Below are 18,404 nucleotides of genomic sequence, written 5' to 3' on the forward strand. Positions count from 1 at the left end.
TTACAGTTATATTAATATATCAGTTCAACTGCAAACACAGGAAATAAGCTTCATTTGCCAAGTGGTGTGGGAGAACAGTAAGGAATTTTTTTTTTTTTTTTTTTTTTTTAAGAGGATGATGAAGTAATCAGGATGACTCTGGAGCCCATCAAATCCGACTTGGATTGGCAAACCTGACAGGTGGCCTACTTTTTTTTTCCTTTAAACTTTAGACTCAGGAGGTTATTCATCTTTTATACGCTTAACTGTTCATTTGCAGCAATTCAGTGCGCCCCTACAAAACTTGAAAAAAAGTAAGCAGAGTCGCACAAAGGACTTTTTTTTTTTTTTGAAAGGGTGAATGAAAAAAATGGATGGGGAGGTGGTGAGGCAAACAATAAAGAAACATTTGTTTTTTTCTTTATGGTGGACAAGATAGTTATGAAGCACGTAGCAGACCAGGCAATTATCCTTCTATTTACACAGATGTACAAAACCTGAACAATACACTACTTAATTTGAAGAGCATCTCAAAAATTGAGGTTCACCAGCTGCCCTCTGAATACACAGCAGTGCTGCAATATGCATGTTTTGTATGCAGCGTATCTTTCGGCGATACTCTGTGCCAACACTCCAGAAAAACATGTAGTCCTTCCCTGACTTCAGAAGTAAACTCTGTTGAGCTGTGTAGAATTAATTTGAGGTTGTACTCTCCAGAAAAAAAGAAAGCATACTTTTCAAGTTCTATGATAGTGCTTATTTTAAGCATCTTAAAACTTACTTCTCTGTATGAGAGTTTCTAGGGAAGGGAGGGAGGGGTATAAGAGTCTTATCAGGGTCTGCTTGAGAACATTTAATCTCTATCAAATCCTACATTGTGGTGTTCCTACAGAATTTTTTATGCAGACACCCACACGTGTGAGCTTACTTGCACTTTTCAGATTATATTATTGCATAATCTAACATCATGGTGTGCCTGACTGCCACATAGGAGATCTGGAACTAGTTTCTGATCTCATATTCTTGCCCCACAAGCCCCAGAAGGTCTAGAAGTGGTACAGAAGCAACAAGAACAGAGAAAGGCTTTTATACCTCCCCAGCAGAGGCGACAAAGCCCAGAGAACCGCCTCAGCTATCAGGAAGATGCTCGGGAATTTCCAAGGCATATTTAAATAATTCCTTTTGAACTAAAAGGACCAAATGAAATATTCGGTTACTTTTCAAGAAGACGAAAAAAGAACTATCTGTTGATGGAGTCCAAGGAGGAAATCATGGTGTTAACAATGCATTTCTCAGAGCAGAAGACTCAGAGGTGGACCAGAAAATCTGGTGTAATTGAAGAAGCAAAGCTTTAGAACTTAATTCCATCACAGTAATACCCGCATGCACTAGACACTTTCTAAGTAAGGGAGCAAGCTTTTACCTCCAAAAATGCAGTCTGCCGCTCTAGTACTGCAATAACTCCATATGAAGTGGACTATGATGCTTGTAGACACCCCCTCTAACTCTACTGAAACAACATATCCACTCTGCAGCCCTGCAAACCAAAGCAACTTGTAAATCAGGGCTATAAATTTAAGTGCTCAGACAAAACAAGATGTACACAAAAACAACAGAAGAACACTGCTGCTTCCCAAACAAAGGAAGATATCAAGCTAGGTAAGCGATATTCAACTGGAAGAAGAAAATCTAACCCTGTCTTAAGCATCCAGATACCATTAAAGAAAGATCAGGCTTTCAATATAGTCAGTCACTAAAGCTCGCGCACGCGTGTGTGTGTGTGCGTAAAACTCTGCACATTATATATATATATATATATATATATATATATATATATATATCCTTTAGATTGAAATCACATGCTGAACTTTGCAAAAGTCTATACAAATCCCACAATGAAAGAAGAGATTCAAAGTACTTCACAAAGCATAAACCCCAAAAGGTTTTGCCATCTGGATTCCCAAGTAACCCATTTCTTCATTTTTGCCTGCTAAAGCTTGCTTATTTCCAGACAGCTACACAAAATCCTTGGAAATTATTAGGATAGAGCTCCATTTGTCTAGTTTTCTATCCAGGACTGCATATGCAGAACTAGAGAAAAATTTCAAGTGGGCACAATTCCAAGTAGGCCTCCTGTCACTTTGGCCAATTACACTAATGATCACATTCTCAATGAAATCAGCCAAGATTTAATTAACTGTCAAGTCAGTCTGAGGTACTTTAATTTACTACCTCATCTGGTTAATTAAAGTGCACTGAACAGAATCCAAGACTATCCTGCTGCAGATTTACAGGTTGTTGGGTTTCTTTCTCCTGCCTCCAACATTAAAGTTCAGCTTAAAGGCTCTTAAGTCATGCTTAACAGCCAGTTAAAAAGCACTCAGCATTCTGTTTCCCAATACATTCTCAGCTTTCAGAGTGTCACTTGCTCTGACATCCGTTATACACGCACACATACACGCACATCCCATCCTACTCTACCAAGCCAAAATCTTCTGGAAATACATCTTCTGGAAATACATCTTCCAAAACGCATACGTGCCCTACTCATCCACTTATTACATTACTTAAAAGCCTAATTTCAGAACACTTCAAACTTTACCATATTTCAATTTCTTAGTTTAAAAACAAACTTGAAGGAAAAAAAATATGAACGGAATTAATAGAATGCCTTTTTTTTTTTTTTTAAGAAATGACTATAAACACAAATACTACCAGCAAGAGGTTTATTTTTCAAAACCAATGCCTATAACTGAAAATATTTAAAGACGGAAAACCCACAATATCACATCAAGTTATATCCCACACACCAATGCAAAACGAACAAGATATACTAGCTAGTACTCAATATTTCTAGACTCTTTATAGATATAAAAATGGACCAGGCTTCTCAACTTTAACAGTATCCCTTCCATGCCCCAGGGCATTAAAACAAGATCCTTCCAAATCCATTTCAATACATTACTAAAACTATTTTTCTCTCCCCAGTATCTTTATAATATGTGCATATTTGCACTCAAAAGTCAAACTCACAATTTTCTTAAAGATGGCCTTAACAACAACAACCATTTTTAGACACGGAAGACTATCGTTAGGCTTTCAGCCTGGAAAGCAATAAATCTGGTGGATGCATGTTATTAATTTGAAAAGGTTTTCTAAAGAACAAGATGCCAAAGCTTTGACATAAGACATTTGCCAAGAGTTAACTGTTTAAATTCACAGTCCGATGCAGCTTCAAAACCTATTGCTATAAAAACATAAAGCAATCACACTAGCAGGTGTCACTCAAAGTTATAACTTAAAAAAAAAGAGAGAAAAGAAAAAATATTCACTTCAGTAACACATGCAAAATTCAAAAAAAGCTTCAAAGGAATCTAAAGAACAAAATCTTTCAAGGACTAAATTGACTTTTGAAGCAATTAGCATGGTGGGGTGGGGGGAAGACGCACAAGAGTTTGGGACTGAAACACAAGAAATCAAACTACATAGGTAAAGAGAACCAGGTGTCCCACAAGTTTGTTTTCAACTGCTACTGTCAACTTTCCTAACAGAGGAAAGTTACTCTGTCTGTTTGTAACTTAGCATCCAGTCTCTGGAAGAAACATACTTTCACACAGACAAGGCAGCTACAAGCACACTACATTCAGCCCAGCTCATACCACACTATAATCAGAAAGACTGCAGTAAGACCTAGAATCCAGTTTACAGTCTTAGTTACTATACTACATTGAAATTAAAAAAAAAAAAAAATCTCTTATTTTAGGTAACTTTTTGTTTTAATTTCATCACCCCTGTAGCAGACAATTCCAAGCTCTGGTCAGTGCTATCACAGTGTTAGCTTCCCACAGCTAGGGCTAATATTCCTCTTAAGAGACCTGCATTACCCCTACTACAGGGATTGGAAGTTTGCTAAAATGCATGGTAGTTTTGTACTACCAAGGGAACAAACCTCCACAAGAGGCTATGCTGAAACAAACAACTCATTTATCTTGTAACTAAAGCCAGGTTTGATCCCAACAGAAGAGACTAGCTATTATGCTGCAGAACCTGGGACTCAGGGCCAAGGTGGTAGGTTTATGCCTACACTCGATACAAGTAGTTTTAAAGTCTGGTACATGCTTACAAGGCAAATATAACTGCAGATGAAAAACACTTGATATTTATGCTGACAATATTATGGTCAACAGTTTCTAGGGTCCAAACACAATACAAAAGTAAGCCTAAACAAAAAGTCGCTGCAAAAATCCATTTGTCCCCTAACCTGCTTGTAGTGATTTCAACCCATAGTGCAGACAGACTCTAACAATGTCTTGTTACAAGACTAAAGTCAAATAATCAACCCAAAGTAGATCACGTACAACACATAGCTGCTGCTTCAAATGGGTAATTTAAATATATTACATTTGCCTGTCAAAATAGAACATTTGCAAGCCTTTCAGAAAACACTGGTCTCCCCTCAGCTTCTATGGGGCTCAGTAAAGACACTGAGAAGCAGCTCATGCCTTCCAGGTTTCAGTGCACTGATGCTCGCTTAGCTCTTGAGGAAAAGCAAAGGGAGTGAAAGCCTTTCAATATCAAGGGGTGTTGTAACATCTCAAAAAAAAAAAAAAAATCAAGGAATTCCCCCCCAACCTTTCACCAGGGTTTATGACCGAGGTTTGATAGCTCTATTTGCATTGGGGGTTTCCTCACAGGAGACAGGGAGCAAATTATAGTTTTTTGATGCAGCCAGTGAGACAACCAAGGACAGCAAAGGCAACAAAAGAGAACAGGAGTGGTTGCAAAAGGATAAAATGAAAATAAGCAGACCAGGTTTCATACCTGATTGACCTCTCTTTGACACTATTTTACATTATATAATCATACAGGACAGTCAACATTTGTACCTTTCATTTAAAATTATCATCTCCACAAACATTTAAAGAGACATGCTCTGATCTACCGTTAAACTATGGCTAAAACTCCAGTCCATATTTAAGTGTTTTTTTACTTCAGGTACCTGACACCCAAAGAGGACAGTAACAGTTCTAATTTATTTATGAATTTGTGAAGTGAGAGCAGGGCTTCCCAAATTTGTTGTTATTAAGGTATTGGAAACACTGCAGACTGCTGGAAGAAGCTTCAGTTGAATACCAGTCTGAAGCACGCTGGGTACCAAGGGGAAATACATACCTTACCTTTTGTGAGCCACAGAACTGGAGTACATGAAATTGGCTTTCAAAAGCAAAGTTATTTCAGCCAACTCCCCTCCCGGTTGCAAAAGCAACTACAGTTCTCCAGTGCAACCAGTGGAAAAAACAAATAAGAAAGTGGCTTAGCCACTAGCATACGTGTGTTCAACTTAAGAAAAAGTGACAGAGCCATATGAAAAGAAGCTTACTATCTAAGTCAGACATAACCGAAGAGGACTCGGCAACAGACAACAGATGGGGCCAGCGAGATACAGTGGCCGATTATTAGATGTACTTACTGATAAATGCACAACTTCAAATTAATACATTAAAGAATTTATAAGCAGGAAAAAGGCTACAAAATTTATGAATGTTGACCATTTTTTGATCTTGTTTTTGTGCCAAGCTGCAAAGTACCATGCTGCACAGATACAATAAAAGCTTTGCTCCTATGCAAATGCACGGTTCTTGGCTACAGGAAGAACACAGAAAGGAAACCTATGATGCAAGCGAACCACAAGCTTCGTTATTTTCTGCAGCAGGCACAGAAGCAACCGTCCCTTCCTTTAACCTTGCAATTTGTGAAATCATTTACATAAAGAATTACAATGACAAAGGCAGACGTATAGAATCAGAGAGACATATGTTATGAGAGACACATATGACTAAGAATATCCCATTTGGGAGAACTTTCTCCTTCCACAGTCACAAAAACATTAAGCACTGAAACAAGTATTGGCCCATCCCTATCTACAGTTCTGTTCCCACCGCCAGCTATTCATTCTAATAAAACAGAACAAAATATATTCCTGTGGCACAAGCAAAAAAAACGCACAGAACAGCACACACTTGCCACCAGGTTGGGGGAAGAGACCCACCTGCCTTCAGTTCAAGCTAATTGTGTTTTGCATACAAGTTTTGCATGGTAACAAAACAAAACGCATAATGGAATTATACAGACATGTCTACAGCTCTATAGTATACTTTTAGAAGAGTCAGAGAAAATGACATTTTTATTAGCTTATCAGGATAAGGTATGCAACAATAATTTCCAAAGATGATGACTTAATGGAAAGGTTTATGGCTAATCCACTGGGCATATCAGAGTTTCTCATAAAACATCTTATCTTAGGCTATAAATTCCATTGCCTAATTAAGTCTATAGATCTGTAAGTCTGTTGATTTTGCAGACAATAAAATATGCAAAACTCCGACCTCTGCTTAAAAATTAAAAAAAAAAAAAAATCAGCTGAGACATAAAGGCTTCTCGTATTTAGCCTAAAAATTACCTGGAAAGTCTTTTTTAGGGTGAGAAACAGAAAGGCCTAGACTTAAATAAAATTCAGTTCAGTACTCAAAATTTTAGCCTTCAACTGTCAAGGTACATAACAGACTGTCCAACCTGAAAGTCCTCCACACTTAAAAGCAAATACAGTTCCCACCCTCAAAGGAATGCAATATTAAGAGCGATCGTCTCCATTTATAAAGCACCTTTCATCTCAAAGCCATAAAACAAACATATATGCACATATACCTGACAGCCAAGCCTGTCACTAAGGCATGATTCATGTACTTTTACAGGGCAGCACTTAAAACAGCAAAACCCGAGCCAAGCTCTCACACCTCTTGGCAAAGTGACCATGCGGTGGGGCAAAGATCCTTGTCCTGCTCAGGAAGATCTTTGCCCCTGGATCCGGGCAGGGGCTCCCGCAGCCGGCGTTCACTGCGGTGCGCGGGCGCCCCGCACCACCCGCTCCCCTACGCCTACCCCCGCCCCCAGCACGGGGGGCACACAGCCCCTCTGTGCACCTGCTAAGGGGAATCCACCACCAACCTGTGCGCAGCGCCAGCGGGGGCAGCGGGGCCGGCTCGCCGCCTCTCCCCCTCTGCTACAAGGCTGCCCTTCCCCGCAGCGGCTCCTCTCCTCCCTTATCTTTAACCCCTTAGGGGGAGCCCCCCCCCGCCCCTCCGAGCGTTTCAGCCGCACGGACTTTCCCTCAGCTGGTTCCCCACGGTCCCCCCACCCCGAAACACACACATCCACCGTCTGCCTGCGGGCACCTCCCTCCCTCCCTCCCGCCGCCCTCTGCAGCCCCCCCCCCCCCCCCCCCGCCACAGCGCACCCTCCCCCCCCACCCCGCTCGCGCCGCGCGCGTCGGCCGTTACCTGAGGGCCGGCGCCAGCAGGGCCCGCGGGCGGCGCGGGCTCTCATGGCCGCATACCCCGCTCCCCGGCCCCTCAACACCCCGGCGAGGGTCCGCGCCGCCGCTGCGGCAAGCGAGGGGGCCCCATGTGAGGAGGGAGCCCAGCTGCGGGGCCCGCGGCCGCGATCGCCGCAGCTCCTCCTCCCTCGGCCCCCGCCCCCGCCCCCGCCTCCGCCTCCGCCTCGCGCGCCCGCCCCCCGCTGCCAGCGCCGCCGCCACCACTGGGCCGCCCGCGGAGCCCGGGGGCGGCACCCGGAGAGCAGCCCTTGCCCAGCAGCCAATCGGCATCGCAGGCGGGCTAGATGGACGGAGGCGTTCGGCCAATCGAGAATCGAGGCTCAGGTGGCGGGCCTTGCTGGTAGTCCACGTGAGTGCTCCCCTTTGTAATTGGCCGAGAGCGACATGAGAGGCAGGCTGTTGGGCCAACCGCAACAGGGACAACAACTCGCGGGGCAATAGTGACAGGAAACAGAGAGGGGCGTTGCTAAGGGCGCCTCTCCCTCATTGGTCCACCTTTGAGGGCGGGTTGTAAATAAGAGAGTCAGCCAGCAAGAGCGAGCTGTGCTCTGTGACGGAAGCCCGGGAGAGCCAATCGGCGCGTGTTTACAGGGCGCGGTGGGCGGGAAGCTGTCAGCGGGACTGGCAGCCCGGCGGGAGCGGGAGAAGCGGGGGGCGAGGAGCGAGCGGGGGCTGCGGCTCCCAGCAGGCCGCGCGCGGGCCGGGCCGCGGCAACATGGCCGCCGCGGAGGGGTCCTGGTGGGGGTGCGCGGCCTCCCCGGGGCCGGCTGCCGCCCGCCGGTCCGAAGGGAAGAGCCGCCGTCAGGCGGGGAGTCGGGGTGTGCCTGCGCCGCTCGCCGCAGCTGAGCGGGGCGGGCGAGCGGCTGGTTAGGTGCTTAGGTGGCTCTTGGCGCATAAATAAAATAAATGCAAGTGTTGGGTAAGCGTGTTTCGTAAATAAAGCGGCGAGCAGGTGAGAGGAGCGCCGTGCCCTGCTGGAGCGATGCTGGCTGGTGTTCAGTGGGACTCCTTATTAAACCTCGGTCCCGCGTGGGCTTTCACGTTTGTGCAACAGGTTTTGCTGGGTCTTAGTTTAAAAAACTAACCAGCGCCACCAGTGGTAACGTCGATCTTTACCCGTTTGCGCTAACAGGAGTTTCTACAAGATTTAGGGAACACCAGGTTTTAACTAGGTGACCGTACTTAGGCTTCTTGGCTGTATCTCTTCCGTTAATTACCTTTAATTACGTATCCCCACAGGACCGGGGCTTTCCCACAGGACTCGCTCTTTGCCGCAGCTCCTCTTTTCTGGTCTCTTCCTCCCTCCGGTTCTTGGGACTTCAGTTTGTTACTCAGAGTGTTTCCTTCTTCTCTAGCTGCCTTCTGTTTTCTCCTAGCTGCCTGCATCCAAGTCGTGGTATCAGTTAAAGTAGAAAACTAAACCCTCTCTGCGTACTGAACAGAAGATCCTGCTCAGCCCCTAGACCACCTTGCTGTGGTCTGCTTAATCATCGGTCTCAAATTTTCTGGGGCCTTGGCTGCCAAACTGTCATAATCCTGTGATTATCACATACAACCTGTTATTTCTCAAAGGATTGTAACTTACCCACGTTTAGGCAGCTAAAAATATATAAATATATGAAAATATATTTAGGCAGCTAGCAGGTATAGAAAAAGTTACTTTTTTCCTGCCAAACTTAAAAGTATTCATTCCAAAGCATGGAGAGATAGAGCAGCATCTCATTCAATAGTTGTAAGGGAGAATGGTTTTGTTTTACGTTGGCAAGGGGTGGATATTCTTCCTTGATCTCATCCTTGGCAATGGCTGAACTATTTCTACTGAAACTCTTTTAAAAAAACAAGGTTCATCTGCTGTAGAGCCCTGAATTGGAAAACTGAATCCCAAACAGTTAAAATTGCTAAAGCTATAACTAAAAAGGTCTCAGGCAAGAACACATCACTCAGCCTTGCCATATTGTATTAGTAATATGTTATGTTTTCTCTTTATTGTTTGTCATTAATTTTGCACCTAGTCTTTCTAGTTTAGTCCAAAATGTGCTTGGTGGACTTTCATGTTGGAAGCATCAGCACCAACTCCACAGATAATACTGCATAGATATTTACACTTAGAGGTGCATTAAAATCTCTAATCTGCAATTTATTGATTGAATATTGAGGAACCTCATGAAGTTCAACAAAGGCAAGTGCAAGGTCCTGCACCTAGGCAGGAATAATCCCATGCACCAGTACAGGCTGGGGACTGACCTATTGGAAAGTAGCTCTGCCGAGAAGGACCTGGGAGTGCTGGTGGACAACAAGTTAAACATGAGCCAGCAGTGTGCCCTTGTGGCCAAGAAGGCCAATGGGATCCTAGGGTGCATTAGGCAGAGTGTTGCCAGCAGGTCGAGGGAGGTGATCCTGCCCCTCTATTCAGCCCTGGTGAGGCCTCACCTGGAGTCCTGTGTCCAGTTCTGGGCTCCCCAGTACAAGAGAGACATGGCACTCCTGGAGAGAGTCCAGCGGAGGGCTACCAAGATGATTAGAGGGCTGGAGCATCTCTCCTATGAAGAAAGACTGCAAGAGCTGGGCCTGTTCAGCCTGGAGAAGAGAAGATTGAGAGGGGATCTCATCAACGTGTACAAGTATCTGAAGGGGGAGTGTCAAGAGGATGAGGCCAGCCTCTTCTCCGTGGTGCCCAGCAACAGGACAAGAGGCAATGGGCAGAAACTGAACCACAGGAAGTTCCATCTGAACCTGAGGAAAAACTTCTTCACTGTGAGGGTGACAGAGCATTGGAACAGGTTGCCCAGAGGGTTGGTGGAGTCTCCTTCGCTGGAGATATTCAAAACCCGTCTGGATGTGATCCTGGGCAATATGCTCTAGGTGACCCTGCTTGAGCAGGGAGGTTGGACGAGATGATCTCCAGAGGTCCCTTCCAACCTAAACGATTCTGTGATTCTGTGATTCTGTGAATTTAGTTTCAGAATGTCACCCAAGTTTATAGTGGGACTTTCTGTGTAAATTTAACTGCAAAAATGTAATGGCTCTGCAATGGTAACAGCTTTAAAGTGCTTTGTGTGGAAAGAAAAAATTCTCCTGCTTTCTTCATTTTCCTTTTGTATTTCCTTCACTGACAGTGACTTTCCCACACTCCTAAATGCTAAATATTACCGATATGCAAATATCTATTCTAATGGCAGCTCATACATAGGATGCAATGAAGCCTTTATAATTAAGCCATTAAACAATGATCATCTTATCCATCATATCTGAATGTATGACTAAGCAGATGAAACTACTCAGATCTGTCAGCGTCTTCTGCTAACACTCAACCATAACTGAGCTCCAGAATGGGACTTTACGTCAAGACTAAACTTCTTTTATAATTAAAATTTATATCTTATAAAGTTAAATTTCAGTGCTTTACATTTGGCTGGGACTTATCCATGCTAGTTGCAAAGACTGTACAAGGCAAACTCTGAAATATCCCAGAGTCTCCACGGACATTCACTATGCCACAGTACCGTGATCCCTGCCGCTTGGTACCCTGTTAAAGAAACCCCAGCGCGATCTAGTTTTACCTGACTATTTCCCCAGTGCCCTTTGTCCCTAATGTTTTAGAAGTTATTCGTCAGCTTCAGGATGACATCTGGTGGCAGATGTTTATTATTTCTCTTTTGGGGGGCTAATCCCAGTACTAAAGCGAATAAATTATCTTTCCCCAATTCCCCATCATAAATTTCACCTCTTTTTTGCTTTTCAGCAAAGATGTAAGTTATCTCTGCTTTTTGCCCACAAGTTTCTTATTGGTAATATCCGGGAACAAGCATTCATCCCGTCTGTTGGTAAAGTAACACCATTAAAATATGCCAGTGTGATTCAGTAAAATTAACTCTCATTTGGAAACGCTCATAATATATTTCATATACCCATTGCATGGGGTCTTGTGATTGGAATTATGCCATAAAGGATCCCTTTTTTGAGAGGGCTTTGAACATAGGATAGTCTTATGAGCCCTCTTACTGCTTTGTCTCAAAGGCTGAAGGCCTATGTTTTGAAAGCGGAAGAACGTGGGTTTTGCAGGTGACCACGTGTATGTACGTCAACAGCCAAAACTCTGTCTCAGAAAGTCCCCTTGTCCCTCCTTACAGCTAGCAGAAATACCCGAGCAAATCTGTGGCCTTAAAATGTACAGAAGATGAGTGGCTTTTAATAGCTTTCCTCTGTTTCCTGGAGAGAGAAAAATTAATGTTGTATTCAAAGACTTATCTAAGAGACATATCAAAGGAAAGTCTTGCAGATATCTCAATGTATTTCGTTCTAGTGGTCTCCCTCTTGCATTCAAGAGGAGCTGTGCATGCTGTAAATACCTCTGCAGGAAGCTCTGCTCACGGCAGGTATTCCCCACTCCTCCAGCTGCCGGTGAGCTGGCTGCCCTACGCAAAGATCAGCTGCTCCAGAAAACAGTTCTGTGGCTTGTGGTTTGCTGCTTTGTGGTATCAGTCTGTCTCTCTTCCCCAGGCAGATCACTTTGGCTTTTTAAGTGTAACTGGTGTGACAAAAGAGCAGCCAAAACTAGACTCACAGGGTGGCAATAAAAATAGACATGAGAGAGCTTGGGCGATAGCAGGCAGGAGGGGGAATTCCCTTCCTCTAGGCTTTGGAAGTGCCCCAGAGGCGGAGAAGGTTGGGAGATTTCTCATTCCCAAGGAGAAAAGCTGTCAACACCCATAAATAGAAGGAAGCAGGTAAGACAGGTGTATCAGGGAGAGGAATACCAGCCTGTGTAGGGAGGTGATAAAGCTACAGCATGTAGCGGGAGTAAAGCCATCACCTTTGGCTTGCAGCTGTGTTGGCAGGAGCATTTTGCCACCTCTTGAAACCACCTGTGCCTCCCTCCCCTCTCTTCCCCTTGCCACTTGCTCCTGGCCATGTGTGCAGCTGCACAGAGACCTGAACTGGAGACCTGATGCTGATGAAAAATCCTGGAGGATAAAGGGATTGTTTTGGTTTTTTTCCCATCTGTATGAGTTCTCTGTGCCAGGAGGTGGAGGACAGGGAGGAAGGGAGAGGTTTACTTAAGCTCCTTTAAGCAGCTTAAGCAGCGCTGCTATCAAATGTGAAATGACCCACAGATCTCGGGCAGAGCAGTCTTGCAAGTCCCCTCTTGCCCTCCAGGATGCCAGGCAGAGGTGCAGCTCATCAGAGCTATCTGTGACCCACCAGCCAGCAGTGTCTGGGCTTAGGTGTTGGCCCAGCACAGGAGTGACTGTGGCACTGCAGCATGTGAAGGTGTCACTGAGCAGCCTGTGCTCTGCCCCAGCAAAGCCTTTTGGGCTCGGCCAGGCTTTGGGCTGAGAAGCCTCCTCTGGAGTCCCTCAGCAAGGATGTTGGAGGTGAGGTCTGGGCTAGTTGCACCCTTTGCAGAGGGAATGGGGTCAGAGAAGGAAGATCTGTGATCTGAAAAATGGGGTCCAGGAACAAAAGACCAAAGAAGTTTGACATAGTGAAGACTGACCATATACTTGTAAGTGTCTCCATGGAAAAAAATCTTCTTATTACAGAGGGCTCTTCTCAACTTGTAGTCAAAGACCAAGTCAGCTCCAGCGACTGGAAGCTGAAACTGGAAAATTTGAAGCTGGAAATAAGGGACACAGTAAGGGAAGTAACTTACTCTGAGGTAGCTTAGCAAGTTCGAGCAGATGGTCTCAAGATAGGAACAACTGGCTAAATTCATGGCTGAATCATTCAGGAGGGCAGAGCAGGTGACCACTACAGCCCCTTCCGGCCATGAGCTCTGCGAATGTAAGACGTGGCTTCTCGCAATTGTAGCATCTTTTCTGGTGGCGTCCTGCTGCCACAACACAGCAGTCAGTGTCACAAACCTCTGTGCTCATTTGCAGCAACCTCCCAAAGGGGCTGTCTGGAATTTGCCTCCTGTCTAATGTCAGCATTGTCCCTTCCCTAACCCCATCCAGGGCAGATATTAAATAGAATAGCCATGAAAAATGACCCTTTTAGGCTTTCGAACCCCTTAGATTTCAAATAGCATCTGATTGCTCCCCACTCTGGAGGACTGTCCTCCCTCCCGTGCCTCCCTTGCCCAGCCTTGCCGATGACCTTTGCAGACTGAGGTGAGGTTTACTCATGGATGAGCAGACATTTCCCCCTGCTCTGAGCAGAGGAAAACACAGCCAGTGCTGTATTGGCACCACATCCTCCTTGTCAAGCCATAACCACCCACCTGGCCACAGGGAGGGCTCGGCACCGGGCTGCTTGTACATTCTCCTCTGGGCTAAGACTTAAAAGCATGTTGATAAGACGGCAACAACTGTCTCACCACTGGTGCAACAAGGTAACCAACATGTCCTTGTGCACAAAGCCGTGCTGCAGCATCAGCCCAAGCCTGGGACTGCGCAGCTCTGCACAAGTCCTGGCTGCCTCAGGATTCGTTAGAGCCTCTTCCAACGTTCCTCTTGCACGAGGCCAGACAGAGCCCAAGCACGAGGCTAGCAGCAGCAGAAGACACCCTCTCTTGGGAACCAAAGGGAGTTTGTGCTGGGACAGATGGATATTCCCGTTTAACCAGTTGCACGCTGTGACCAGCGCTGCAGTCCTGTGCTCCACTTTGTCTTGGCCATCTACTGTCTTGGCTCCAGTTCAGAGCCCGTGCACGCCTCAGGCCCTGAGGTGCCAGTGCCATAGCATCAACATAGCCAAGGTGCTGGTGGAACTGCAGGCATGGAGTGGCACAGAGCTGGCCAGCCTGCCCCGGCCTGCTCCACGGCACTCCTTGGCCAAGAGACTGTGCAAGCACCCAAGGCAATGGATGAGTCAAGATCAACCTGTGATACCATGACCTGGTGGCTTTAGCCCCAGGGAGATCATGTCAGAGCTAGCTCCCATGAGCTAGTGAGCTCAGATGAGACTGCTGCACCCAGGGTAGGCCCAGGGCATGGCTCCTCTCAGCAGTCGGTGAGCTTTTGGCCTGTCTGATGCCAAAATATTGATTTTTCCAGAGAAGAACCTGAAACATCTGGCAAAGCTGTATTCACAAAAGCACCCACCGGAGTGCAGAAATACAGACTTGCACTGGCCAGAACTGTGGCAGGCCCCCAACGGCAGCTCCGCTCTGCCCCTGCATCCTCCTGCCTGGGCTTTCTGCAGAGCTTCAAGGCAGACATACGCTCGGTTCCTGCCCAGGTCCCTGCTCAGGACTCCCACTCGCTTAATTTTCCCCAGCTCCCTGAGACAGCAAAGTCATAGTGTTTATTATTCCTCTCCGGGAAGGGTTCTCCAGCCCTGAAGCTTTGCTGTCTGATCTGTTTTATTTCAGCAGTTTTGTTTTTCCTTTCTTCCTTCCCTGGGTTACAAAGCTGCGAAGGGCCCTTGGAGAGGAAGATGAGTCAGGACAGATACACAGGGGAAGAAGACAAGCTCCCAGTCTTGAAGTCGGGTTCACTGCCTGCGTCACTGGTATTAAAAATAGATGACAGTGCTCTCTGCATTGGAAGAACGATGGAGGAGATGTAATATCCCAGGAAACTGCTAAGCAAATGCTCCCTCTATCAGCCTGCAAGTCACCAGTATCATCTTATTTTCTTTGATGAATTCTTTTTTTCTTGTCTCTGACTTTTGGGATTTGATTTGCCTTTGATTAAAAAAATAGCTTGTCTAATGTTTCAACCTTCGGGGGAAAAAAGAGACTCACCTGCATTTATCTCATTTATCTCTTCTGCTCTTGTCAGTTGGCTACCAGCTCCCCCTGAGAACAGCAGATCCCTTCTGCCGCGGGTGCAGAATTGCCTCCCTTGGAGAGCAACCCCTCTGGCAACCCCACAGCAGAAGTGCCTCCAGAGCATGAGACCGCACACACCCCTCGGGGCATATTTTGGCCTGTCCTGTCCCATGACTAAGTCCGACCTTGCTCAGCCATCCTGAGAAAGCAGGTGTGCAATGCAGCACGAGGCAGGCTGGGACCCGCTGAGCTCTCCCGGATGTGGGCTCTGCTAGGCCGGCACGAGATGTTCCTCCAGGTGCCCTGCAGAAAAGGGAGGAGGCCAGAAAGGCTGAAGGACAGGAGACGGGATGATTTGCCTGAGCCGCGGACTGCTCAGGTCTGCACAGCGCTGGCAATAGCTGCCGGCCGTCTCCCCCAGGCACTCGCTGCAGCAGGTCGGTGCCAGGCGAGCAGTGTGGCTCACGCTGCTGGCACCGCTCGCCTGCTCGCCACGCAACAGAAATGACCACTTTTCAGTTTGTGCGTGGGCTGCTTGGGGTCACGGTGGTGGCGGGAGGAAAGCCCGCACCACTGCCCTGCTTGACACGGGGGGGACGCTCGGCCGGTGCCGGCAGCCCGGGCTGGGACACCCAGCCTGACTGCTGAGCTCGCACCTCTCCCCCAGTGCTCACACCTCCCTTCCTCCTACCTATGCCCTTTCTTCCCCCAGCCCTTTTGCTACCACTATTTTCCACTCACTTGTTTTCTATTATCTGCTTCTTCCTACTAAATTAGCAAAATCAACTTTATCATCTCTGGCCTGCTCTGTGCATTGGCTGCCAGCCAGAAATGAAAGGACAGGAGCTAAATAAAGCCCACTGCGAAAGATAGCGTGACACTGGCAGACATCGATGATATGATTTCTAAGCATGAAACTTTCTTTCCGAAATTATTACAAGCAGCCTGCAGCTCTCTTCGCTACCTGTACCTGGCCGGGCTGCGTGCTAGGCAGACTTTGCAAGGGGATTTTTGTCCTTTCTGAGAACAGCTCGGGGCAGCTACCCCCTTAGCAAGTCAGAGTCTCCATATAATCCCCACAGATATACTGAGCTGCTGTCTAATACCGAAGGGGAATATTGGTCACCACTTCACAACAAAGCGGTGGTACCCAGCAGGACATTAAGAAGCGCGTGGTTGGTATTTTTGTTCCCTTCTCCAGGGTGCGAGAGCGGCAGTGTCACCGCAGAGCTGTTGTCACACCGCTGCAGTCACTTCTCCTGCTCCCAACAGCCCCCTCCGTGCTGTGGGGAGCCAAAGGTGCCCCGTTCATGTGTTAATCATAATCCTAATGAATAGCTCCCAGATCAGCTAAAGTAATAGCAGCGACCTGAAGGGGGGCTCGCCTGCACAGGTTTATCATGGCGTTTACAACCCCCCGCAGGGAACGCCAGCCCGGCGCTCTCCTTGGCCCCCAGCTGTTGAAATTACACTGTGCCATGTATACACGCTTAATTAAAGCAGAGGGACCAGTAACCGTGACAACTGAGAGCCACTATGTATAAACCAGCTGAGACGGATATTAGCTTCGGAGTCTCCCGAGAGAGACCAGAGAAGGGACGTGAGCCAGAAGCTCGCGGGCGCTGGGTGTGCACGGGAACCCTGCTCCGAGCCAGCCGCGCCGACCTCCCCCAAACGCTTTGTCCCCCCGCCGGGGACAAGCACCGGGGGGAGCGGAAACGCCCCGTTCTCTCGCTGAGGAGAGGTGGCAGCATCCCAGCCGCCCCGAGGTGCCAGGCTGGGTGCTGCACACTGCTGTGCCGAGAACACAAGCCTGTCTGGCTTGAAGGAGTAGTTCTGCAGGGTCTATGGGGAGCATAAGGCTGTTATAACTTCCAAACAAGTTGTAAATATGCTTAAAATAATTCTCCTAAGAACCAGGAAATTTGCAAAAGTCCAGTTACTTCTGCTTGAATGGGAAAACGGCCCTGCCACAGTTTTGGTGGCAGTAAGCAGTAAGTAATGAAACACATTTCCAAGGAGGGGGTGAGATTCAATGGATTTTTTTTTTTTTTTTGTAAGAGCTGATAAAAGATTGTGATCAATTCTGTATCAGCACAGTTGGATCCAACCTGTTTTCTGCTAACTTGCATCAGAACTGGGGGTGGGAGCTACCGAGGAGCCCCGCACTAAAGAAGGCAGGCAAGAAGTCATGGAGCACAAAACCACCTATTTCTACCTTCCTCCTCTGTCCCGTGCTGGTGCACACAGGTATCAGGATAGAGAAAGGGACCCACAGTCCCAGCTCTGCCAGGGCAGCCGGAAAGAGGGTCAGCAGGGATGACACCATGGGATGGGGCCCCGCGGGTGCCTCCTCAGCCCCTTAAGGGGGCCGGGGCTGGGCTCAGAGAGGAAGTAGTGCAGCCTAAGGATTTGCAAGGGGATTTTTGGTCCTTTCTGAGAATAGCCCGGGGTGTGGGATGCCTTGCCCTGTCCCTGCCAGCTGGCCGCTATCAGCTTCACAATGGGGTTTCTTCTTTGGAAAAACTAACCAGAAGAGTGCGGTCAGATTTTTTGAAGGGTGGAGAGGCTGGCATAGGGGTTGTCTGCTGGACTTTCCCTCACCCAGGAACCATCTCCTGGGGAAAGGGCTCAGCTCTCGCAGTGCCCCACAGGAGCTTGGCTCAGGCCCTGGGCAAAGCAGCACCCACGGGTCCACCCTGGGGGCTGCAAGATGCCCTAAGAGACCAGACGGGGGGGTCTTGAACACCCGGCTGTGTGGGGTGACCCAAGGCAATGCCCCACGGCAACGGGCCTTGCTGCCCGGCCCCGTTCCTGTAGGGGGGACTGTGTGCAGACACGCCACGGCTGCGGGGGCTGGAGGGGCAGAGCCAGGGTCGGGGCCCGGTTGGGTTTGCCAGCTGGGGGGTGCAGGACCAGAGTGAGTGCGGGGCAGGGCTGGAGGTGCCGGGGGAGGGAGGGCTGGATCAGGGGCGTAGGGGAGAGGACTGGGGGTGCGGGACAGGACTGGGGATGCCAGAGGCAGTGAGGGACGACACCGGGGGGTGCTGGGGCTGGTGAGGGACCAGACACGGGGTACCCGGGACCGGAGCAGGGGTGCTGCAGACGGTGCGAGACCAGAGCTGCGGTGCCCGCGACGGTGCAGGATTAGACCGCGGATGCCCGAAGCGGAGCAGAACCGGAGCGGGGGTGCCCGGGACCAGACCGAGGGTGCGGGCCGGGAGCGGGGGGTGGTGGTGGGGGGGAGCGGACCCCGCCCCGCGCCTCCGTGCCCGGGGCCGGACCAGGCGGCGGCCGCCCCGCCGCTCCGCGCCC

General features: G+C 48.1%; 1 protein-coding gene across 3 annotated transcripts in view; it reads right to left on the reverse strand.

The window, feature by feature from the left end:
- TESK2 (testis associated actin remodelling kinase 2) overlaps positions 1 to 7,521 on the reverse strand; it is a 79,566-nt gene extending 72,045 nt beyond the window's left edge. The window contains exon 1 of one of the 3 annotated variants that reach the window (XM_068952968.1): positions 7,317 to 7,521. The gene's annotated coding sequence lies outside the window, so the exon portion shown is untranslated. Of the gene's footprint in view, positions 1 to 1,402; positions 1,422 to 7,316 lie in introns of those variants that run through there. The other 2 variants (XM_068952969.1, XM_009680940.2) reach the window with 2 other exon arrangements.
- Between the last annotated feature and the right edge of the window lie 10,883 nt (positions 7,522 to 18,404).

This window comes from Struthio camelus, chromosome 8, assembly GCF_040807025.1.
Source record: "Struthio camelus isolate bStrCam1 chromosome 8, bStrCam1.hap1, whole genome shotgun sequence".
Lineage (NCBI taxonomy): Eukaryota > Metazoa > Chordata > Aves > Struthioniformes > Struthionidae > Struthio > Struthio camelus.